General features: G+C 36.6%; 1 protein-coding gene across 1 annotated transcript in view; it reads left to right on the top strand.

Moving 5' to 3' along the window:
* RAB22A (RAB22A, member RAS oncogene family) overlaps nt 1–26,246 on the top strand; it is a 57,967-nt gene that overhangs the window by 2,206 nt on the left and 29,515 nt on the right. The gene's annotated exons all lie outside the window — the stretch shown is intronic.

Genomic DNA, 26,246 nt, shown 5'->3' on the forward strand with positions numbered 1-26,246 from the left:
CCATCTGATTATCCCCTGAGAAACTAAAAACTCCTATTTCAGTTCATGTCTGCTTTGTTAAACTTTGTTAAACATTTGAGGTCATGAGAATGAAATCCACCACCCTTTCTGCAGTTAAAATGCCTTTCAGTATCCTTCAAGCAAGAACTGGGTATGTGCACATGTTTAAAGCATGACCTCACCCTCCTCGGGGCCTGCCTGTCACTACCTGCACAAGAAAGTGAAGTGATAGGAAGTGATATCAAGTATTGCTGATGATTCAGAGAGTGACACACTTCACACTGAGTCAGAGCCCAAAACACAGAACCATCTTGGTTAGTCCTGAATGAGGAGAGAAGAAATGAAGGTACAGTTTCGTGGGCCTCAGTGTGGCTAGTGCTGACTTCCCCTCTCCCTGTCATCAGCGGCTCCTCTGTGCCACATATTTGTGGCCCCGAGCTGTCTCCTCTCTTCTCCACCAGGAAAGAAGAAGCCAAGGCTTTCTCTTTCTCCTCATTTCCTTCTTGCTCCCTTCCTTGTTTCTTTTTTCTTAGCCTCAAAAGGTAGCTTCTTCCCTCATGACCAACCCCACACACACCCTGGAGCTCTGGTAGCCCACCTCTTCATCACTTTCTTCTGCTTCCCCTACCTTCTTGTCACAGCCTGCAAACAAGCTTCCCATCCACCCACCTCCACTACAAGGACACAGTTGCCCAGCCCTGCTGCTCAAAGCATGTAACTCCTCAGCTGCTGTTCTCTCCATAGCCTCTATCATCTCATCAATTCTAACCCACCACGCCATTAAAACAGCCTTCTGTGGGTATTGATCACCATTAATTACCAAACCAGTAGGTCTTTCACCCTCCTGTCCCTCCCTTAAAAAGATTTTTTTTAAAAATTGAGTATTTAAAGAAAAGAAGTGTACCAATTGATGTGAGGGACAGTAAGTAGAAGAAAGCTGTAACCACACACTGGGAGGGCTGAGCAGGTTGAGAGGAAGGGTTGGAAGGCTAGAATGGCAGGACAGAGCAAAAACTGGAAAGGTGGCCAGAGGGGCTGCTAAGACAGCAAGGACCAGGCCTCTAGGCCACCCTGGGCCCCAGAGATGAGGGCAGATCCAGCATTGCAAACACATCCCCAATTTCTTGGAGTGAAACTCCTCTGTCTTCCCTAGTTCCCTTCTTCTGCTTATGGACATACTACTCACTGTTGTCTCCTGGCCTCTCCTGCTGATAAGGAGCTGTGTCCTGGCTCCCGTATCTTCCTGAAATCCCCCTTTCCCCTTTCACAGCTGGCCTTCCTCTGGGTAGTATGACCCAAAGTCAATTTCTCTAACCTTTTCCTTGGCCCATATCGCCAACCCATGATTTGGACCTATTCTCACACAAAACTCAGTATCTGTCCCACTTCCACTTCTAAATCTTTCACTCCTCCTAAGTTTGGGTTCTTCCTTAATGGCCCAAGTGTTTTGTATAGTGGGGAAGAGCCTGGGCCCTGAAGAACTGTGGTGTGCTGAATTTGAATTAGGCCCTTCACTTGAGCCACCCTGTTGGGTGTAGGAAGGTCCTAGTCCTGCCTACACTGTGGGGTGGTTAGCAAACATTCATTCAGTCTCTTGACACAATGGACACAGGAAGTGTGCAATAAATATCGCAATAAATATCGGTGATTGTTAATGCTAGGACTCATCCCTTTCGGCCCTCTCATTACACTCATGCACAGGCATCCTCATGTCCCCTCCTAACTCACTGTCACTAGCTCCTGTCCAGGCCACCACCTAAATATCCCAATTATTACAGGCCTCATCTCCTCTTATTAGTGTGGGTCTCACACCTGTGGTCTCCCTGGACTGTAGCTCTGCCACTTACTAGTCAATGAGCCCTGGATAGTTGACTCTTAATCAGCAAAAGAAAGGTAATGCTAGGACCTCACTATTGTTAGGAGATCCCATGAGAGAGCGCACTAAGGTTTTTGCAAAAACCAGTAACATTGGGGCTCAATAAGTGGTAACTTGTTATTTTTCAAATATTTCAGTCTTTTTTACTTTATTTTTGTCAAAGCAATGTGTATGTGGTTTTTAAAACATATGAGATGGTGACACAGGGCTTTTAAGGAAATATGACTGTCCCCATTCCATTCTGACCATTTCCTAGAGACAACCACTGTTGCCATGAAAATCAACTATTTTTTCTGGTCTTTCCTCCAGTTTTTTTTGGTAATGTATGACTGGTAGATCTCTTCTTCTCCCCTTCCCCCCACCCCCAATCAGTTTTAGGCAATATCTACTGATTTTTTTTCTTTGGAATGTGAGAATTTGACCTTTCTCCTCTTCCCAGCACCTGAACATTTGCCCTTCTCTATCTTTGCATTAAAGTTCTGTCATTGAACTACACTGATAGCTTAGTGTTAACAGTAAGGCCCTGGGCTGGGGATGTAGTTCAAGTAGTAGAGTACTTACCTTGCATGCACAAGGCCTTGGGTTCTGATCCCCAACACCATCACCAAAAAAAAGAGACAGGCCCTCAAACCAAAGTGTCTTCACCTCCCAGTTTTAACACTCAAGTTGCTCTGTGGATTGAGCAAGTTATTTAACCACTTTGTTATTTAATTTGCTCATTTAGGAATACTCTGTGACATCTTTCTTAAAAGGTTTTTGTGAATATTGAGTTAAAATACAAAACTTACTTGGAATGACACTTAACATACAGTGAACATTCAGTACTTCTTAGCAGTTTTTTGCTTTTTCAGTACTGAAAATTGAACTCAGGAGCCCTCTACCACTGAGCTACTACTCTAGTCCTTTTCTTTTTCTTGGTTATTTTTAAACCATTATCTTAAAGTTGTTGAGGCTGGTCTTGCACTTGCCACCTTTCTGCCTCATCCTCTGGTGTAGCTGGGATTATAGACACATGCCACTGTGCCTGGCTAGCGATTGGTATTTTTAAATAAACTTCTAAATCTATAATTTTGATTTCTATAAATGGAATTAGACAGTGTATGTTCTTTCAGGCATTGTGAGATTCATCTGTTATTTCATGTGCTAATAGTTAATTCATTTTTATCATCATATCATAATATCCCACATTTGGATGAATGTCCCACATTTTATTGATTCTATTCTTGTGTACATTTTGTTCCTCATATAGGGCTATTATATACAATTGTGCTATTTGTACACACATCCTCCTATGTGCAGAATATTGTACGTATCTTGTGCCTGTATTTATGAATTTTGTTGGAGGCTATATACATCTGGCAGTGAATATTGTTGGGTCACAGGGAAATGTATCTTCTAAAGGATTAAACCAGTTTACCCTTCTCACCAGCAGTGGACAGGAGTTCCAGGTGCTTCACACCCTTTGCAGCATTTGCTGTGTCTTTCCTTTTACTTCTTTTGGAGGTATGTGATAGTATCTCATTCTGGTTTTAGTTTCTATTTCTCTAATGATTAAAGCTCCTGAACACTTTTTCCTGTTTATCAGCCATTTGGATATTAACCTTTTTGAAGTGTTTGTTCACAAATCATGTCCATTTTTCTCTTGGATTGTTAGTCGTTTTCTTAGTGGTTTGCAAACATCGTGTTTGTCTTCTGTATACTAGTCATTTATTCTGTGTTTTGCAGATGTTTCTCACACTGACTTTTTCACTCTTTGAAAGGGTCTTTGAATGAACAGATGTTCTTATTTTTAATGTCCATTTAATCAGTCTTTCTGTTTTTTGGTGAGTGCTTTTTAGGTCTAGTTTAAGAAACTTTGCTTTACCAAAATGATGAAAATGTTTCCGGTTGTAGGAACTTTGTTTCACTTTTAAGATTTAGATCCAATAGTCCTATTCCCTTTTCTTTTTTTAAAGATCATGCAGCATACCCTGCTGCTGTTTGCTGAACCACCATTGTCCTGAATTGAGCATACATATTTATAAGGCTCTGTTTATGGATCTTTTATTATATTTCTTTGGTCTATGTTTTCAATTGATTGTACTGAAACATAGTTTAACTACATTAAAAATGAACCCATTTTAAGTGAACACTTTGAATTTTTACACATTCTTACATCTGTGAGATGACTACTGCAGTCAGGATCATTATTCCAATAGATTCCCTCTTGCTTCCTTCTATTGAGTTCCACCTTTCCCCCCAGCTCCAGGCAACCACTGAGAAGCCTTGTTACTTGAGGTTGTATTTACTTGTATTCATGCATCAATGGTTCATTCCTTTTTATTACTGAGTAGTATTTCATTGTTTGCTATGTAGCACAGTTTATTAAGCGTTTTCAGTTGTATACAATGCTGTTACAAATAAAGCTGCTCCAAATATTTATGGGCATATCTTTGTAAGGAAATATATTTTGTTTATATATCTAGGAGTGCAATTTCTGGGTTGCATGCTAAATATGACAGTTTTCTAAGAAACTGTCAAGCTATTTTCCAGAATAGTTGTACCATTTTATGTTCTGTCAGGCAATATGTGAAAGTTCAGTTGTGTCTTTTTAATTTTAATGATTCTATTGGATGTATAGTGATATTTCACAAGCTTTAATTTGTATTTTCCCATGGCAGATGACATTGCTCACCTTTTCATCTGCTTGTATCTGTTCATATCTTTGTCTATTTCTCATCAGGTTGTTTGTTTTGTACCTCTCAATCTATAGCTTTTCCTTTTCTTAGCAATATCTTTTGAAGAATACAGGAATTTCAATTTGATCAAATTCAACTTATCAGTTCTTTTTATGCTTCATGTATTATATGTCTTATGCATCCAAGATCACAAAGATTTTCTCCAGTGTTCTAGAATTTTTACATCTTCATACTTTTTAAATTTGGTCAATGATCTTATTTCTAACAATTTTTATTTACCAAGTGAGAAAAATGCCAAGGATCCTTCTTAGTATTTCCTGTATGTCAATTTAGTTAATCCTAGCAATATTTGTTATTTTGAATTTTGCATTTATTGCATTAAATTACCATGGCACCATTCTCAAAAATAAATTGATGCATATGTGTGGGCTTATTTCTAGACTTTTGGTTTTATTCCATTGGTCTAGTTTATGCCAGTGCAATACTGTGTTTGTTGCTATAGTTTTAGTTTTTAAAACATAATGTGGTCTTAAAGTCTGGTAGTTATCTAATTGTGTCCTTATTTCTCAAATTCTTTTTGGTTCCTCTAGGTCCCTGGCATTTTTGTACAGATTGTAGACTCATGATGCCCACTTCCTCAAGAGAGTCTCCTGATTTTGATTAGGAACACAATGACTCTGTTGACTCATTTGGGGAGAATTGACATGTTAACAGTATTGCATCTTTTGATCTATAAACATGATATATGATGTATTTCTCTGTTCTTTTAACTTTTTATCAAAGTTTTTTAGTTGTTACACAAGTCTTGTATTTATTTTGTTAAACCTACACCAAAATATTTCATGACTTTTGATGTTACCATAGTGGGGTTTTTTGTTTGTTTCAATTTTCTTTGCTAATAATACATAGACACAAAATTGGTTTTTACATAACAACCTTGTATCCTGTGACTTTGTAAATTCAGCTAACTTGGAGAGCTTTTTGTTTGTTTGTTTATTTTTATTTTTTTGTAGATTCCTTGGGATTTTTTTTAAGCACATAATCCTGTCAGTTGTACTTCTCCACTACCAAACTATATGCCTTTTATTTCTTCCACTTGCCTCATTAACAAGTAGACCTCCAATACCATGTTGAGAATTAGTGTGAGCCAATATTCTTCTCTTAGTTCTGATTTTAGGGGAAAATCGTTCAGTCTTTTACCATTAAATTAATGGTTGATCTAGGTGTTTTATAGATGTCCGCTATCAGGTTGAGGATATTTCTTTCCATCCCTGAATTAATGAAAAAAAAATTTTTAATTGAAAATTGTGTTGTGCTGGGTGCAGTGGCACATGCCTGTGGGCTCAGGAGGCTGAGGCAGGAAGATTGTGAGTTCAAAACCAGTTTCAGCAAATTAGTGAGGCTCTAAGCAACTTAGCAAGACCCTGTCTCTAAATAAGTACAAAATCTGCTGGGAATGTAGCTCAAGGGTTAAGTACTCCTGGGTTCAATTCCCAGCACCAAAAAGCACACTGTTTTTTACTTTATCAGGTAGTTTTTAAAATATATTTGGACTTTTTTTTTTTTTAGCTGTTAATATGGTGACTTTACAAAAATTGATACTAAAACAGTAAACAATGTTATGTTTCTAGGATAAATTTCTCTTGGTCATTATGTATTATCTTCTTCATACATTGTTGGATTTACTAAAATTTTGTTAAGGATTTTATGCCTCCATGTTTATGAAGAATATTGGTCTTTAATTTCTTATGATGTCTTTCTCTAATTTTGGTATGAAGGCCTCATAAAATGAGTTGGGAAGTGTTTTTTGCTTTGTTGGAAGAATTTGTGTAGAATTGGTGTCATTTCTTTCTTGAATATTTGGTAGAATTCAAAAAGCCATCTGAGCAGAAAATTTTTAACTATAGAATTCAATTTTATTATTAAATATAGGCCTATTCAAGCATCTATTTCCTCTTCTGAAAGCTTGGCTATTTGTGTGTCTCAAGGAATTAATTTGTTGGCATTAAAATTGTTCAGAATATCCCCCTGTTGTCCTTCTAATATCTTTAAGGTCTATAGCAACAAGCCCCACTTCCATTCTTTTCCTGTCGAGAGAGGTACTATGCTCCAGAGATTGACCCCAGCCTTTCTTATTTTTCATTTGGACATGGTATCCCTGAGTCACCCAGGCTGGTCTTGAACATGCCATTCTCCTGCATCAGCCTGGAGTTCTAGGCATGTGCACCAACCTTCTTCCATTCTCTATTAATAATTTGAGTTTGCTCTCATTTTCCCAGTCTGTTTAGTATAACTTTATCAATTTTATTGTTCTCAAAAAAAAAAATCAGTTTTTGCTACCTTCTTATTTCTGTTTTTCTACTTAATTGATTTTTGTTTTTACTTTTTTTTCCTTCCTTTTGCTTACTTTGGCTTAATTTGGTCTTTTCCTAGTTTGTTGTTGTTGTTTTTATTGTTTCTTTTTAAATATACATGACAGTAGTATGTAATTTAACATACATGTGTGAACTTATTGTAATATTATATTTATTATATTATAACTATATCTTATTATAATTAGGATCCCATTCTTGTGGTTGACCATGATGTGGAGTTACACTGATCATGTTTTCATATATGATAATAGGAAAGTTATGTTTTGTTCATTCTATTGTCTTTCCAATTCCTATCCCCCTTCCCTTCACTTCATTCTCTTTTGTCTAATCCTGTGAACTTCTATTCTCCCCCCACCATTATTATGTGTTAGCATCTGCATTATCAGAGAGAACACTGGACCTTTGGATTTGGGGGGTTTGGCTTATTTCACTTAGCCTACTAGTCTCCAGTTCCATCCATTTACCAACAAATGCCATAATTTCATTCTTCTTTATGGCTGAATAATATTCCATTGTGTATATTTACCATGTTTTTCTTTATCTATTCTTCTATTGAAAGGTACCTAGGTTGGTTCCATAGCTTAGCTATTATGAATTGAACTGCTATAAATTGATGTGGTTGCATCACTGTACTATGTTGATTTTAAGTCCTTTGAGTATAAACCAAGGAGTGGGGTAGCTGGGTCAAATGGTGGTTCCATTCCATGTTTTCTGAGGAATCTCCATACTGCTTTCCGTAGTGGTTGCACCAATTTTCAGTCCCATCAGCAATATTTGAGTATACCTTTCCCCCCACATCCTCGCCAACATTTATTGTTACTTATATTCTTGATAATTGCCATTCTGTCAAGAGTGAGATGAATTCTTAGAGTAGTTTTGATTTGCATTTCTCTAATTGCTACAGATGTTGAACACTTTTTCAAATATTTGTTGATCAATTGTATTTCTTCTTCTGTGAAGTGTCTGTTCAGTTCCTTAGCCCATTTATTGATTGGGTTATTTGGTTTTTTTGGTGTTAAGTATATTATGAGTTCTGTATATATCTAGAGATTAATGCTTTATCCAAGATGCTTGTGGTAAAGATTTTCTCCCAATCTTTAGGCTCTCTCACGTTATTGTTTCCTTTGCTGAGAAGAAGCTTTTTAATTTAAATTCATCCCATTTATCCATTCTTGATTTTACTTCTTTCACTTTAGGAGACTTGTTAAGGAAGATCCTAGGCCAACATGGTGAAGATTTGGGCCTTTTTTTCCTTCTGTTAGGCACAGGGTCTCTGTTCTAGTGCCTAAGTTTTTTACCCACTTTGGGGTGATTTTTATGCAGGGTGAGAGATAAAGGTTTAATTTCATTTTGATACATTTGGATTTCCAGTTTTCCCAGCACCATTTATTGAATAGGCTATCTTTTCTGCAGTGAATGTTTTTGGCATCCTTACTAGAGTATGAGATTACTGTATTTATGTGGGTTTGTCTTTGTGTCCTCTATTTTGTACCTTTGGTCTCCAAGTCTATTTTGGTGCCACTTCCGTGCTGTTTTTGTTACTACAGCTCTGTAGTATAATTTAAGGTCTGGTATTGTGATGCCTCCTGCTTCACTTTTCTTGCTAAAGATTGCTTTAGCTATTCTGGGTTTCTTATTTTTCCAAATAAATTTCATGATTGCTTTTTTCTATTTCTATGAAGAATGTCTTTGGGATTCTAATAGGAATTGCATTAAATCTGTGTAATGCTTTTGGTAGTATGGCCATTTTGACAATGTTAAAAAACTGCCTGCCCAGGAGCAAGGGAGATTTTTCCATCTTCTGAGGTTTTCTTCAGTTTCTTTCTTTGGTGTTCTGTAGTTTTCATTATAGAGGTCTTTCACCTCTTTTGTTAGATTGATCCCCAGGTTGGTTTGTTTGTTTTGTTTTGTTTTGTTCTGTTTTTTGAGGCTATTGTGAATGGAGTAGTTTTCCTAATTTCTCTTTCAGTGGATTCATGGCTGATGTATAGGAATGCATTTGATTTATGGGTTTTGATTTTATATCCTGCTATGTCGGGGGCCATTCTGACACGTGATTGGGTGACTCCCGTTAAGGGCCTGAGGCGCTTTGGCTGTGTCGAAGCTTTCCCGACCCTTTCCTGATGAGAGAGCCCATCTGTGTGGGGTGTGCCTGACCACTGACCCCGGGGACCCAATCACTGACCCTGACCTTGGAGTGCAGCCCCCCCTCAACCTTCATTGGATGGAATTCTCCCCTGAATCTCTTGTTCCCCAAATAAAAGGCTACTCCCAGGTGTGTTTGCTCTCTCTCTCTCCTGCTAGCCCAGAGTAATCCTCGCTGCCCTGCTGGGCGGCTAGAGGTGGGAACCAGAGAGGTGAGCCGTCTCGGACCTAGCAATATAAATAAGGTAACTGGTTTGTGTGTTTTATTTCGATCTCTTCTAACTAACTTTATGCCTAGAACCTCATTAATGAAACCACTGCGCAGGCCGCGTGGTAGAATGCTGAATTCATTTATTAGTTCTAGAAGTTTTCTGGTGGAATTTTTTGGATCTTCTAGATATATGTCATCAGCAAATAGTGATAGTTTGAGCTCTTCTTTACCTGTTTGTATCCCTTTAATTTCTTTCTTTTGTCTAATTGCTCTGGCTGGAGTTTCCAGGACTATGTTGAATTGAAGTGGTGAAAGAGGACATCCTTATATTATTTCAGTTTTTTAGAGGGAATGCTTTCAGTTTTTCTCCATTTAGAATGATGCTGGCCTTAGGTTTACCACATATAGCTTTTACAATGTTGAGGTATGTTCCTACTATCCCTAGTTTTTCTGGTGTTTTGAACATGAAGGTGTGCTATATTTTGTCAAATGCTTTTTCTGCATCTATTGAGATGATCATATGATTCTTGTTTTTATGTCTATTAATATGATGAATTGCGTTTATTGATTTCCATATGTTGAACCAACCCTGCATCCCTAGGATGAGCCCCACTTGATTGTGGTGCACTATATTTTAAATATTTTTATGTGATTTGCCAGAATTTTATTGAAAATTTTTGAATGTATGTTCATCAGGGATATTTGTCTGAAGTTTTCTTTCCTTGATGTTTCTTTGTCTGGTTTTGATATTGGGGTGATATTAGCCTCACAGAATGAGTTTGGAAAGCTTCCCTCCTTTGCTATTTCATGGAATACCTTGAGTAGTTTTGATGTTAATTCTTCTTTGAAATCAGCTGAGAATCCATCTGATCCTGGGCTTTTCTTGGTCGGTAGGCTTTTGATGGCGTTTTCTATTTCATTACTTGAAATTGATCTGTTTAAATCATGTGTAACCTCCTCATTCAGTTTGGGTAGGTCATATGTCTCTATGAATTTGTCGATGTCTTCAATATTTTCTATTTTATTAAAGTATAAATTTTCAAAATAGTTTCTAATTATCCTCTGTATTTCAGATATGTCCATTGTGATATTTCTTTCTTTATCTTTTATTTTGGTTCTTCTCTCTTTTTCTCTTCATTAGCATGGCCAAGGGCCTATCTATTTTATTTATTTTTTCAAAGAACTAACTTTTTGTTTTGTCAATTTTTTCACCTGTTTCTTTTGTTTTGATTTCATTGGTTTCAACTCTGCTTTAATAATTTTTTGTCTTCCATTGCTTTTAGTGTTGATTTGTTATTCTTTTTCTAGGTCTTTGAGATGTAGTGTTAGGTCATTTATCCATTGACCTCTTTATTCTTTTAATGAATGCACTCAATGCAATAAACTTTTCTCTAGTACTGCCTTCATAGTGTCCCAGAGATTTTGATATGGTGTATCAGTGTTCTCACTTACCTCTAAGAATTTTTTTATGTTTTCCTTGATTTCATCTACTATCCATTCATCATTCAGTTGTGTATTATTTAGTCTCCATTTGTTATAATAGCTTCTATTTTTTGTTTTATCATTGATTTCCAGTTTCATTCCATTGTGGTCTGATAGAATGCACAGTATTATCTCGTGTTTTTTTTGTATTTACCTGAGTTGCTTTATGACATAAGATATGGTCTATGTTAGAGAAGGAGCCATGTGCTGCTGAGAGGAAAGTATATTTGCTTGTTGTTGAATGAAATATTCTATACATGTCTGTTAAGTCTGAATTGTTGATTGTATTATATAGTTCTGTAGTTTCCTTATCTAGTTTTTGTTTGGAAGATCTGCCTAGTAGTGAGAGAGGTGTGTAAAGTCACCCAGTATTATTGTATTGTGGTCTATTTGACTCTTAAAACTGAGAAGGTTGTTTTTTGTTTGTTTGTTTGTTTGCTTGTTTTATGTACATAGATGCTCCATTGCTTGGGGCATAAATATTTATAATTGTTATGCCCTGCTTATATATACTTCCTTTAAGAAGTGTGAAACATCCTTCTTTGTCTCTTCTGATTAACTTTGGTTTGAAGTCTACTTTTTCGGAGATGAGACTGGAAACCCCTGCTTGTTTATGCAATTCATCTGAATGATTTATAAATCCTTTCACCTTCAGCCTGTGATGTCTTTGCCCATGAGGTGAGTCTCTTAAATTAAGACAGCATATTGTTGGTTCTTGCTTTTTAATCCAATCTGCCAGTCTATGTCTTTTGATTGATGAGTTTAGGCCATTAACATTCGAGGTTATTATTCATATATGATTTGTATTCCTGTCATTTTGATTTATTTTGGTTTTTTATTTGTCTTAGTTTCTCATTTGGTTGAATGTCCCTTTGGTGGAAATCCTCCCTTTGCTGGTTTTCACTTCTTTTTTTTCACTTCATCCTCATGGAATATTTTGTTGAGAATGCTCTGTAGTATAGGCTTTCTAGTTGTGAATTCTTTTAATTTTTGTTTATCATGGAATGTTTTAATTTCATCTTCAAATCTGAAACTTAATTTTGCTGGATATAAAATTCTTGGTTGGCATTCATTTTCTTTCAGAGCTTGAAATATATTATTCCAGGACCTCCTAGCTTTGAGGGTCTGGATTTAGAAATCAGTTGAGATCTGAATTGATTTCCTCCTATATGTAATTTGATTTTTTTTTCCTCATAGCCTTTAAAATTTTGTCTTTATTCTCTGTGTTAGTCATTCTCATTATAATGTATCTTGGTGTGGGTCTGCTGTAATTTTGTACATTCGGGGTCCTGTAAGCCTCTTGTAGTTGATTTTCTATTCCATTCTTTAGATTTGGGAAATTTTCTGCTATTGTATCATAGAAAAGATGTGCATTCCTTTGGTTTGTTTCTCTACTCCTTCATCTGTTCTGATAACTCTTAAATTTCATCTTTTCATGTTATCCCATAATTCTTGGTTGTACTGTTCATGGTTTCTTACCATATTCTCTACATATTCAACTCTACTTTTCAGATTATATATTTTGTCTTCATTGTCTGAGGTTCTGTCTTCCAAGTGGTCTAGTCTGTTGGTGATGCTTTCTATTGAATTTATAATTTGGTTTACTAATTCCTTCATTTTGAGGATTCCAGCTTAGGTTTTTTTCATGGTCTCTCTATTGAAATGGTCTTTCTCTTCCTGTATTTTTTTTTTTTTATTTCACTCCTTATACTATCCTTTACTTAACAAAACGTTTTAACTACATACAGTCTGAACTCCTTCTTGGACATTTCTTCTACTGTGCTATCAATGCCTTCCATTGTTGAAGCATCTTGGTTTGTTTGGGGCACTTTATTCCCTGTTTTTTCCTGTTGTTAGTGTGCTTTCCCATCTAAAAGTATGGATATAAGACAGGATAAATTCTATCATGTAGACCTATAGTGTTCCTGAAAGTTTCCAGTGTTTTGCCTTTACTGGTGAGACCAATATCAACAGCACACAGTTTAAAACAATATATAGCCTTAAACCTAATAGCTCCCACTAAGGCATCTGTTGCTTTCTTGCATTAAACCAAAATGATGAGTTCAGTAACTGTCTATAGTACAAACAGAATATTTGTTAAAACGATTTACAATTTTAAATGGTGAATGACAGAACAGAGATAGTGTAGTATGCAATATTCGCAAGGGAGGAAGAGAGAAGCTAGAAGTAAAAATTCACAGGAAGAGTGGAAGAGGAGCCAACAGAGATTGGCTGTTGGTTGGAGAAATGTTGGATAGAAAATCCAAGAAAATAAACAAGATCAAGGAAGAATACAAACAAAGAAAAAAACTTAAAGACATAAAAATACAACAAAATGCAAAACACCATTCATATTGTCCTTCACACACTGATGCATAAAAAACATCCTGTTCCAAATATGGTAGAGAGATTAGTGAACCAAGGGGCTGGAGATGTGGCTCAAGTGGTAAAGTGCTTGCCTGGCATGCGCGGGGCGCTAGGTTCGATCCTCAGCACCACATAAAAATAAAATAAAGATGTTGTGTCCACCGAAAACTAAAAAATAAATATTAAAAAATTCTCTCTCTCTCTCTCTCTCTCTCTCTCTCTCTCTCTCAAAAAAAAAAAAAAAGAGAGAGAGATTAGTGAATCAAAAAATAAATCTTTCTGGAAAGTCAAACTTTCTCTGTCAGTGTTCAGCAGTTTCTCAGCTCTGTCTCTGACATCTCTTGGGATCACCAAACCCAGATCAGCCCTCACAAACCCAGTCTCTATCCCACCGATCTGGGCTTCAGATACCTCAGACTTAGTCACACTGCAGTCCCAAGATCTCAATGCTGCTCCTACTTGCAGAGAGAACACCAGGGATACACTTATGCAAAGGAACAACCCCAAAAAGCAGCAGCAGGACAAAGGCCACCAGCACTCTCAGCAGGAATACCCCAGGCTCCTCCAACCCGCAGGCACCCCCACACTGGACCTGCAGGTCCCAGCTGAAGTCCCCAGACAGGCTCTTGTGGTGGTAATCCTCCTGACACCAGGCCCTGGCTGATGTCCCAAAATGGGTGCAGCCACATGCAACCAAACCTGGAGTCTCCCCCAAAGCAGTCCTCTAGGCTATGGTAGTAGCAGTAGTGGCTGTGGTTGTTGGCAGCTGGTCAGCAGTAGCGGAAGTCTGCAGCTGTGGGGGCAGTGTCACCAGGCTCTCTCCGGGAGTCAGCAGCAGTGTCTGCTTCAGTTGCATCTGGGGCAACGGTTTCTTCTGTGGAAGTAGCACCCAGAAAGAAGACTTCCCGCAGTGGAATCAGAGGCAGAAGCAATGGTGCTAGTGGTGCTGGTGGTGGTTGATTGACAAGAGATTTCTGGTTCAGCAGCAGCAACACAGAGGTAGAGTCAGAATTCACTTCTGAAGTAACGAAGGTTGTTCCCAGAGAAGAGACCTCAGGGGAGGGCAGCAATGTCTGCCTGGCATCCATGTTTTTTAAGAGCTTGGCATATAGCATTCCAACACCTTTTAACTTTGCAGGCCTGGATTGAGAAATCAGCTGAGATGTGTGTTGGTTTCCCTCTAAACCTGACATGTTGTTTTTCTCAGGCAGCCTTTAAAATTCTATCCTTATTCTGTATGTTAGGCATTTTCATAAGAATGTGCCTTGGTGTGGATGTGTTGTAATTTTGTACGTTTGTGGTCCTGTAAACCTCTTACATTTGATTTTCCATTTCATTCTTTAGGTTTGGGGAAATTTCTGATATTGTTTCATTGAAAAGATTGTGCATTCCTTTGGTTTGTATCTCCACCCCTTCATCTATCCCAATAAATCTTAAATTTGGTTTTTCATGTTATCCTATAATTTTTAGAATTTCTGTTCATGATTTCTTAATATCTTCTCTCTGTGGTCAACTCTGTTTTCAAGATTGTATATTTTGTGTTCATTGCCTGAGATTCTGTCTTCCAAGTGGTCTAGTCTGTTGGTAATGCATTCCATTGAATTTTTAACTTGGTTTATTGCTTCCTTCATTCCGAGGATTTGTGCTTGATTTCTTTTCATAATCTCTGTATTGAAGTGATCTTTCATTTCCTGCATTTTCTCTCTGATTTCACTCCTTTCATCATCATTTACATCAGATCAGTTTAAATATGTATTTTCTAAACTCCTTCTCTTGTCATTTCTTCTACTGTGGTGTCTGCGGATTCTGCTATTGAAGTTTCTTGGTTTGTTTGGGGTGATTTGTTCCTTTCCTTTTTCATGTTGTTTGTGTATCTACACTTCTAACAGTGTGAGTCTGAGGCATTGAGGTTTCTACCCTGTGGACTTACGATGTCCAGCAAGGTTTCCAGTACATGGCAGTTGAGGGGAAGACAAATAAAAACAACCACCAATGCAAACAATATACAGCAATAAACCAAGTACTTCCTGTTGTGATGTCTACAATGTTAATTGTTGCTATAAACACAAAATTCCCACAGTGATGTGAGTTATTTCTCACAGTAATAACAGTAAGTTTGCAAAGTGTTTACAATTTTGAATGGTGGACTGGGAGAGAACAAAGTGATATAGGATGTGATGATTATGATGGAGGAGGAGAGAAAATAGAAGTAAAAAGCTAAAAGAGTGAAAGAGAACGACAGAGTTTGGCTGTTAGCAGAAGAAAAGTGAGAGAATTAAGAGAAACCAATAAGTAAGAGAAAAAAATGTATATATATATAAAGTAAAAATTTTAAAAATAAAAATAAAAGAATTCAAAACAAAGTCAAAATATACTAACCAAACATCTTATTCCTCATAATACTGATCCATGAAAAAATAACTGGCTTCAAAAAATACTAGAAATGAGAAAAAACAAATATGAATATGTGTAAATATCCATGAACCATTCAGTTCACAATTAAACAGAGAATAGGAAAGGGAAAAATAAAAGTAAAAATTAAAATTAAAAAGAAATCTTGATGTAAAATTAAAGAATTTTTACCGTTAGAGTTCAAGTGATTCTCAGCTTCTGTTCTCAACAGTGTTAGGTGGGATGGCCTGGAGGGGGACACCACACCTCAGGGTACGGTTGATGGAGTTAAGAATAAATACCAGAAATACCGTAGGCAGAACTCTTAGAGGCAGGGTAGTTTGTAGGTTCTTTGTGAATGACGATTGGTCCGATGATTTTAAATCAAAAGCACCTCCAGTGCCCAGCAATTGCTGGTCCACACTGAAGGACAGGTCTCCAGGGATCTCCTCTGGGATCTCCAGTCATGCAGTTGAGGAGCCAATGCTTAGTGCCCTCCATCACCTGCGAACCCCACGTTTCCATGTCTCTTGGGTTCTGTCTCCAAGCTCAATTTCTCCCGTCCCTGCCCTTTTGAATTCCCATCCAGACACCTCACTCCCAGCTGGTCTTGCAAGCAGCTGGATTGGGCATGGGGGAGTGGAGCCAGGTGAGATTCCATGACCAGTATTTCCCTGAGTAAAGCGCTCTCCATGTTTGATTTTCTCCTGGTAGTTAGGCACACTCTATGTCACGCATTATGGGTTTGGCAGGCCTGTATTTTGGGTCAGACTCGGGTTTTGCCAAGAATCTTCTCTCCCAGTTGCTGGCCCCTATGCCACTGCCAGAAAATGGTCTCTTCCTCTGTTCCCCTCAAACATCGGGGGGAACTGCGGCTTCTTTCCCACACAAGGATACCGTGCAGCCTGCCTTTCAGTGTGGCCCAGCAGTGTCTTTGGTTTCTAAATCACAACTCAGGCCTCTCAAAAATGTGGGTTGCTTTAATTTCCTTATTCCTCCAGTTTGCTTGTGGAGGGACCCTTCTGGCTCGGGCAGCAGCGGTGGTGCTGGAGATTTCTTTCTAATTATATCCAAACTCCTCAGTCCCTGATTTGCCTTGAGCATCCAGTATTAATCCCAGAAAAGTCCCCTTTTATTCCACCCACCTTGCTGAGATGCTGCCTATCCGCTTTCTTAGTTTCATGCCACAGAACAGCCAAGAAAGCGACTTTCTCTATTCTACCATCTTGAAAAACTGCCTCTTTTTCTAGTTTTAGGTAGAAGTTTAGTCCATTGATTTTTAAGGCCTTCCTTTTTTCTTATGTGGATATTTAGAACCACAATTCTGATATGCTTTATTTTAATTTTGATTTAGTTCTATTTATAATTTCCCATGTGACTTCTTTGACCATTCATTACTTAGAAGTATGTTTTATAATCTCCACAACTTCAGGGGATTTTCTAGAAGTTTCAGCTATGGATTGCTATCTTAAATCTGTTGTGCCTGGAGAACACTTGAGTATTCATCAGACCTTTGACTTGAGGTTTGCTTTATGGCCTAGAACATGGTGTATCCTAGAAGTTCTGTATACACTAGAAAAGAACATGTGTTCTGCTACCGCAAATGTCAGTAAGTCTTCATAGTTAATAACTCTGTTCATACCTTCTATATCCTTGCCAAATTTTTTTCTCTGAAAAAAATGAAAGGGGTGTTCAAAATAACCCTAATTGAGGAATGGTCTGTTTTTCTTTTTAGTTGATCTGCTATGCTTCATGGGTTTTGAAGCCTTTGTAATTGAGTGGTTGTGTATGTAGCATTATATTTTCTTAATTATTTGACTCTGTACCATTAAGAAATTTCCCTTTTATTCTACTTTAATGCAATCTGTTTGTCTGTCTTATCCCATCCATTTATATTTAACCTGTTAGCCATGTATTTCAGATGAGATTCTTGCAAACAGAATTAAAGGGTTTTACTTTTTAACCAATCTAACATTTTCTCTGTCTTTTATTTGGAGTATTTAGATCCATACTATCTAATATCATTCCTGTTAGTCACATGTTAAGATCAAAAATTTAGATCTTGTCATAAAAGCTACATTTCAATCCTTACCACAGAAAGTTGTTGTATAACAATGACTTAGACCATTTTTACTTACTATAACTGTCTTGTTAGGTTTACATCTTTGTTATTATTTTAATGGTGTTCTAGGATTTGTAATATGCTTCTTTTTTAATTTTTTTTTGTAATTATAGATGGACAGCATGCCTTAATTTTGTTTTGTTTTGTTTTGTTTTAATGTGGTGCTGAGGATTGAACCCAGTGCCTCATATGTGCTAGACAAGCGTTCTGCCACTGAGCTACAGCCCCAGCCCCTGTAATATGCTTCTTTAATTCAAATTTTGTGTTTAAATATGTGATTTTACATATAATGCAGGAATTTATTGAGTATGTACTATCATTTCTCTTATGTTCTTTGTGCTTTTATTGTCATATTTCACTTCTGCTTGGTACAAAATCCACCATATCCCTTTTTTGGGGGGAGGGGATGCTTAGTTAAAGAGACCATAAGCTCTTTATTTTTCCCCCTATATCCTTGTGCCTGTAGCTTAATTTCTAAATCTTTGTCATAGGTCATATAATGTCTAGTGATATGAGTCTTCTTTGTCATTCTTCAAGAAAGCTGTTGGTGTAATGTCATTTCTTGTGAAAAAAGACCAGGACTATTTCCTACAGGCACCTCATCACTGACAATGGACATTTTTGAGAAAGACTGTTATGGACTGATTTGTTAGGACCCACATCCATGTGATAAGTCTCTAACTCCTGATGTGACTGCATTGGAAGCAGGACCTTTATGGGCATCATCACTAAGGCTAGAGGAGGTTGTAAGGGTAACTCTACTCCACTAGAATTGTGCCCCTATGAGAAGAGTAAATTGTACAGAGAAGGTGGCCTGCTGATGAGCCAGTAGGAGAGGCCACAGCAGAATCCAGCACTGCCAGCTCCTTGGTCTTTCACTTCCAGCCTTCAGATCTGTGAGAAACAAAATGTCTGTTAAATGTCTGTTGTTTAAGCCACCAGTCTATTTTTTTATTTTCTTTTTCTTTTTCTTTCTTTCTTTCTTTTCTTTTTTTTTTTTTTTTTTTTTTTTTTTTTTTGGTGACATGCTGAATACATTAAAATAAAGATTTTTAAAAAATACATGGAAAAAGCAATGTTGTATAAGTGTAAGTATGGAGAAAAATTAATTGTTGACTATGTATAGTTTGTAAAAGATTAAATTTTTTTGTTGAAAGCAGAGAAGAATGATATTGGCCCATTACCTTTCCATATAAACATTAAAAATCATCTTGTCTGTTTTCACACACACCAAGACACTCACCTGCACTGTTTTCAATAGGCACTGCATTGAATTTATAAATCAGTTTGAAGAAAAATGATATCTTTATAAAACTATTGTGACTTCAGATGTATGAACTTTAGACTATCCTTCCTGTATTGGGATTCTTTATTTTCTATCATTTTTTTCTATTTCTCTCTATATAGATTTGCACATCTTTCATTAGATTTCTTCCAAGGAGTGGGATATTTTTGTTCTGAATTTTTTTTATTTTCTCATTTGTTGATTGCATATAGATGTAGTTTACATTTTTAATTGAGCTTACATCCATTGAGTAACCTTCCTAAATTTACTCATTAATTCAGATATCACATATCTATGGATTCTTTTGATTGTGTTTTGGTGCACACTTTGATATCATCAGGAATGACATGGTTTTGATGCTTTTTTCTAATCCTTAAGCTTTTTATTTCTTATTTTATTAGATCCTGTAGGATCTCCACAACAACACTGAAAAGAAATGATGGTAATGGGTCTTCTGATCTTGGTGTAATGTTATTGGGACACTTCGTTGTACCAGTAACTTTTTTTTTTTTTTTTTTTTTTATAGAGAGAGAAGAGAAGAGAAGAGAGAATTTTAATATTTATTTTTCAGTTTTTGGTGGACACAACATCATTGTTTGTATGTGGTGCTGAGGATCGAACCCGGGCCGCACGCATGCCAGGCGAGCGCGCTACCGCTTGAGCCACATCCCCAGCCCCCAAGTAACTATTTTTGATGCAGGTTTTTTATACATAGCCATATTACATTATTCAAACATCTTCCTTTTCATTGTTTCTGGGATTTTTTTTAACTTAGTATTGAATTTATCAGAATTTTTTCTGTATGTATTGTACTAATTACATATTCTCTTTTATGCAGATAATGTTAATTTTGCTGTCATTTTCATGGATTTAGCCCACTTAGGTTGTGACATTATTTTTATACATCACTGGCTATAATTGACTATTATGTTTTAGGATTTTTTAGTTTTATACATGAGAATATTATGTAATACCCTTTTCTGAATACACATTTTAGATTTGTATCAAGATTGTGATTATCTTATACAACTGGAAAAGTCTGGAAGACTGTAAAATTGCTCTTTTCTTAAATTGTGAAATTCATCAGTGTTGCCATCTGGGCTTAAACCCTCCATGTATGATAGAGTTTAATTAAGAAATCAGTTTCTTTCATTCTCAGGTCATTTATTTCTGCTTGCATTGGTTTTGATAAATTGGGATTTGTTTAAGAATTTTGAGTTTCATGGACTTTTTCCAATTTATTTGTGTAACGATGTTAAGATTGTATGTTGATAACCCTTTTTATTTCGATATTATCTATTCTGTATTTTATTAATTTCTGCTGCTAACTTTATGATCTCCATCCTGTTCAGTTGCATTACTCCTTTTCTAACTACTTGAAGTAGGTAGCCAGCACTCAATTTCAGTCTCTTTTTCAGTTATATTCCTTATATTTTAAAACGTTAACCATGGCTTTTGCTAGATCCAACAAATTTTTATACATCATCATATCGTAATCCCTTTGTTCAGGTAATTTTCCAGTTTACGTCACAATTTCATCTTCGCTCCAGTGTCATCTGGATGTCTTTCTCAGGGCACACCTAGGCATAATCCCAGTTAGTTTTGTTAATGATTGCTAGCACCATGGTTTGAGGTGAGAGGACACATTTTGTGTAATTTAAATCCTTTAAAATATGATGCAGCTTGCTACATAGCCCAGCAACGGTCAGTTTTGATAAATGTTCCCTATTTACTTGACTGGATTATGTACTCTTCAGCTGCTAGGTGCTGTGTTCTGTGAGTGGAATTAAGTTAAGATTAGTAATCAGGTTTATTTTCTGTTATCCTTGCTGGTTTTTTGAGACCTGATTCTGTCAGTTACTAAGAGAAATGGGTTAAGATCTGCCTCCACAGTTGTGAATTTGTCAATTTTTCTCCTTTATTCTGTCAGTTTTGCTTTATCTATTTTGTAGCTACATTAGGTACCTATGGATTTAGAATTTTATGTCCCACTGATAAAGCAAACCTGATAAAATTTTGAAATGTACTCCTTTATCTCCAGGAAAACATTTTGCTTTGAAATCTAAATTATTATTTCTTTGGTTGGTATTTGCATGGTGCATCTTTTCCCCATCCTTTTTGTGTTCAGCCTTTCTGTGTCTTTATATTTAAGGTGGCTCACGTCTAAAATCAGTATGATTTGACTTTCATAAAGTATACTCCACGTAACCACCATCCTAGTCAAAATGCAGAAATACCAGTAACCTCAGAAAGTCCCTCTGTGGGTCCCATATCCATAAGCATCCATTGTGATTTCAGTCATAATTTACCTATTCTTGAGTTTCACATAAGCAAAATAATGCAGAATATAGTTTGGTTGATTATTCTACATGAAATATTGTTTTGCAAATGTCTCATAGTCTGTTTTTTTTTTTTAATTGGGAAATTATATTCTCTTATATGAACAGACCCTAAGTTGCTTTTCCCTTTCCTGATTGTGGACTAATGTAAGTCGTTTCCATTTTTTTTGTTTTTTGGTTTTTTTTTTTTGGAAGGTGAGGGGTACCAGGGATTGAACTCTGGGGTACTCGACCACTGAGCCACATCCTCAGCCCTATTTAGAGACAAGGTCTCACTGAGTTGCTTAGTGCCTCACTTTTACTGGGACTGGCTTTGAACTTGTGATCCAGCCTCCCAAGTCGCTGGAATTACAGGCGTGCACCACCAAAGCCCAGCTTGTTTCCAATTTTTAACTATTATGAATCTGGATGCTATGAACATTCTTTTACAGATTGGGTTTTTGTTTTGTGTTGTGTTGTATTGTTTTTTGTACCAGGGTTTGAACCCAGGGGCACTTAGTCACATTCCCAGTCCTTTTTATTTACTTATTTTTATTTTAAGACAACATCTTGTTAAGTTATTTAGGGCCTCACCAAGTTCCCTGAGGCTGGCTTTGAACTTTCAATCCTCCTACCTCAGCTTTCCAAGCCACTAAGACTACAGGAGTGCACCACTAAACCTGGCTCTTCTAAAATTCTTTTTGTATACATAGGTTCTCACTTCCTTTGGGTAAGTAGTAGAAGAATTGCCAGTTCTTAGAGTAGATGCATAGATAATGTTCTAAGAAGTTGCTAAATGGCTATCCAAGGTGGTTGTATCACTATACCATATGTTTTAGTCAGCTTTTTTGTTGCTGTGACCAAATGACCTGACAAGAATAATTTTAGGAGGAGGAAAAGTTTATTTCGGTGCTGAGGGTTTCGGAGGTCTCAGTTCATAAGTGGTCAACTCTGTAGTTTTGGGCTCAAGGTGAGGCAGAACATCACAGAGAAAGAGTGTGGTGAAGAAAAGAGGCTTAGGATGTGGCACTAGGATACAGAGAGAGCCTCCACTGGCCAAAGACAAAATATGTACCCCAAAGGCATACCTCCAGGGACCCACCTCCTCTACCTGCCTTCATTTACCCGATAGGGATTAACTCATTGATTGGGGTAAGGTTCTCATAACTCAGTGGTTCACCTCTAAACCTTCTTACATTGTCTCACACACAAGCTTTTGAGGGACACCTCATAACTAACCACAACACCCTGTCTCCAGCGCAGAGCTTTTGTGTGCTCTAGTCCTCATCAGTATTTGATACCATCTTTTTAACTTCAGCCCTCCTAGTGGGTATAGAATGGTATCTCATTGTGTTTAATTTGCATTTCCCAAGTGATTATAATGTTTAAGCATCTTTGCAAATGCTAATTTGTCACTTATATTCTTATGAAGTTGCTTGTTCAAGTCTTTTACCTATTTTTAAAATTATTTTTGTCTTATTTCTTACTAATTTATAGAAATTCCTTATATGTTCAGATACCTTTTTTCATGAGATATATTCATTGTGAATATTTTCTCCCATTCTATAGCTTGCCTTTTCATTTTCTTGATAATATTTCTAATAGTGTAGTTTTAAAGTTAATGGAGTCCAAGTCATCAGTTTTGTCTTTGGTTCACAACTTTTTTATTCCCCGTTAATGATCTACCTGCCTTAAGTTCTCAAAGATATTTTTCTTCTATAGTCTTCCTGTTTTTAATTTTGTATTTAGTTCTTTGATTCATCTCAGATTGATTTTTATTCACTGTGAAAAGTTCATTGTTCTCCCATGCGCTTGTTCAGTTGTCCTAGGCTCACCTGCTGAAAGACATTCCTCTCACCGAACAGCTTTTGAGTCAAAAATTATATGAAAGCTTTTGATCTTTGAGCATGGTATCTCATGCTCCGTTTACTTAGGTCTTCTTTATTTTCTCTCTGCACTTTCTTGTGGTTTTTAGTGAAAGTGTAAAAGTATTTTTGTTCAATTTTTCCTCAGGTATTCAGTTTTGTTTTGTTTTTATTTGCAAATGGCATTGTATTTTTTTCATTTTCATTTATAATTGCTTGTTGCTTACATGTAAAATGCCATTTTTTTGGTCATTGTTTTAGACTTGGGATACTTTTTAATGTTTAATTCATTTTTTAGTACTAGTAGCTATCTTGTATTATACATGATTCCTCAGGAGTCTTTACATACGCAATTATGTTTTCTAAAAATATATTTTTACTTTTTCCAATTCCTTGTAGTCTTTGTTTTATTTGAGGGGTCTTTTTTGTTTGTTTCTCTTTCATTTTTTTGTTTTTGTTGTGTTTTTCTTTTCTTTCTTTCTTTCTTCCACCCCTCCCCCCATGCCTTATAAGCACTGGCTAAAACTTCTAGTGTCTATTGAAAAAGAAGAAAAATCTTTGAATTTTCTCTTCCCTCTGGGAAAAACATTCAATATTATACCATTGAATATTTTCAGTAGTATATAGTGCAGTGTTTATTGTAGGTTGCCCATTATTACATTCAAGAAGATTCTGTTTCTGGTTTCCTGGAAGTTTTATTAAGAATTCTGTCTTAATACTTCTTTGCATCTGTTTTAGATGCTAATATTTTTCTGCTTCATTCTGTTAGTGCAGTGGATTACTCTATTGTATATTTTGGTAACAAATTATCCCAATACTTAGCAGCTTAAAACAGCAATCATTTGTTATCTCAAGTTCTTTGTGGATCAGGAATTCAAGGGGCCTGGCTGATGTGACTCTGGTTCAGAGTCTGTCATGGTGCTGTGATCCACATGTCATCCAGAGCTCCAGTTACCTGAAGGGTTGGCTAGAGCTAACATATCAGCTGACTTGGTAGGTCTGTTTACTGGAGGCCTTGTTCCTCAGTTCCTCAGTCCTCCACCTTGTGAGCTTCTCCCTAGGCTGCCTGTGTGCGCCCACAGCAGACATCTACTTCTCCAGAGCATGTGATAGGGAGAAAGCAAGGGGGATGTGCTGGGTCTTTATGGACCTGCCCTCCACTCACCTGCCCATGGCTAAACCCATTCCAGACTCTGGGACAAGGAGTAAACTTTCCCTTGAAGGAAAAACCCTTCCCCCCTTGCACATACATACATACACACATGAGCATAATTTAGAACCAACATAAATTTAATTTCTAAAGTTTAAATTACCTCTATCTAATACATCAGACAAACAAATGGGAAAACATTTGATGAAACAACTCATGATTTTCCAAAGTTTCAAGGTCTAAAATGTCAAGGACAGGCCTTCTTTTCTTCCTTCTTTTCCAAGGCCTCCTTAAAAAAATAAATAAATAAGTAAATACATAAAGCTGATCCAGATTGGAGAGGCTGAACAGTCATAACATCTAAATGCAACATGTGGTTTTGGACTGTATGTTTTGCTAGAAGAATGTATTAGGACACTTGGTAAAACTCAAATGGATTTTGAGGAATAGAAGGTATCTCCACATCTGTTAATGTCACAATTTGGATTCTGCTTATATCGGAAAAACAATCTTGCATGTAGAAAATGTTCACTGACATTCAAAAGTAATAGGCAGTTTGCTATCAAAATGGTTCATAAGTAAATCCTGTACTTAAAACATTTCTCAACTAGCTGAGGAAAAACAACTCAAATTTGTACTTTGAAACTTCTATAAATTGGAGATTGTTTCAGATTTTTAAAAATTGTTGTTTGTTTCACTGTAAAGTATTCTTTCCCAACCCACCCCTAGTGTCATTGAAAGAACTAGTTGTTTGATGTGAAAAATTATACTGTTGTGTTCTTGATCCCATCTTCAGGGGCACAGGGTTCTACCAACCCAGACTTTTTGCTTTATTCTGCCTGAATGGGTGTTCCTGACTATTGTCAGTCTTTGATACCCCAAAGTGTCACAGTGACACTGTGACACTGCCTACCCCCCACCATGAATGACTACCTGTTTAGCCTACCTAATAGCAACTTTGAAGTAAATAATTATTAGGAGCAAGAAGGAAAAAGGAAGAATAAAAAATAACTATTTTACACACTTATTACTATTTCCGTTGCTCTTCCTTCCTTCCTATAAAATTGAGCTTTTGTCCCATGTCATTTACCTTTAGCTGAAAGAACTTTTAGCATTTCATATATTTAGGATTATTGGTGGCAGATTTCCTTAGAATTTGTTTTTCTGATGGTGTCTGCCTCACATTTTCACCGCCTATCCCTAGGACACATTCCTTATTTTACTTACATTTTAAGACTAACTTTAATGTCAAAATTGCATATTCTTATATTTCCTTTTTGTTGACTTCATTTAAATGCATGATTTATTAAACAAAACTGTAAAATACTTACCATCTGTTACGTGTAACATAAAGAAGCAGCTTTTAACAGAAATTCATCAGCCCTTCCCAATATTTTATTATAAATGAGTATCAAAACAATGCTGAATGTTTTTGTTACTACTAGTGGTAAGCATCCTGCTTTCAAAATTCATACTGTGCATGGCAATATCCATTGCACCTGCTGCTTTAAACCATTCTAACCACAGCTCTTTCACTAAACAAGATGCATAAAACATGTTATCTATATTTTTCTTTCTTGAGATTTCTGTACTTCTCCAAAACACACATTTCTACTGCCAGCTTTCATCTTGTAAACCTGAATTCTATTTTAGGTACTCCAGGTTTATTTAAATAACAGTGCCTGAACAAGCGAAAGAAAAATTGTACTGCATAAGAATATGCAATATACTTATAAATTTCCTAGTCATGTTTACCAGCTGCAAATCTTTTACTTAATGTGCTGCTGTTTTGCATTGTGATATTTAATCAAGACATTAATCCAAGCAGAAGATTGTTGATTTAAGACAAATTTGAGACCCACTAAAATTGTTGGATGTTTGTTGTTCTGGTGGCTGTAAAGCTTCATCTTTTCTTTGAATATCTTGAAGTACAACTTTACTGCCATTTTACTAACTCTGGGGTACTCCGTGCACCCACTGT

Source organism: Spermophilus citellus (genome assembly GCF_964194105.1).
Source record: "Spermophilus citellus genome assembly, chromosome: 4".
NCBI classification, from domain to species: domain Eukaryota; kingdom Metazoa; phylum Chordata; class Mammalia; order Rodentia; family Sciuridae; genus Spermophilus; species Spermophilus citellus.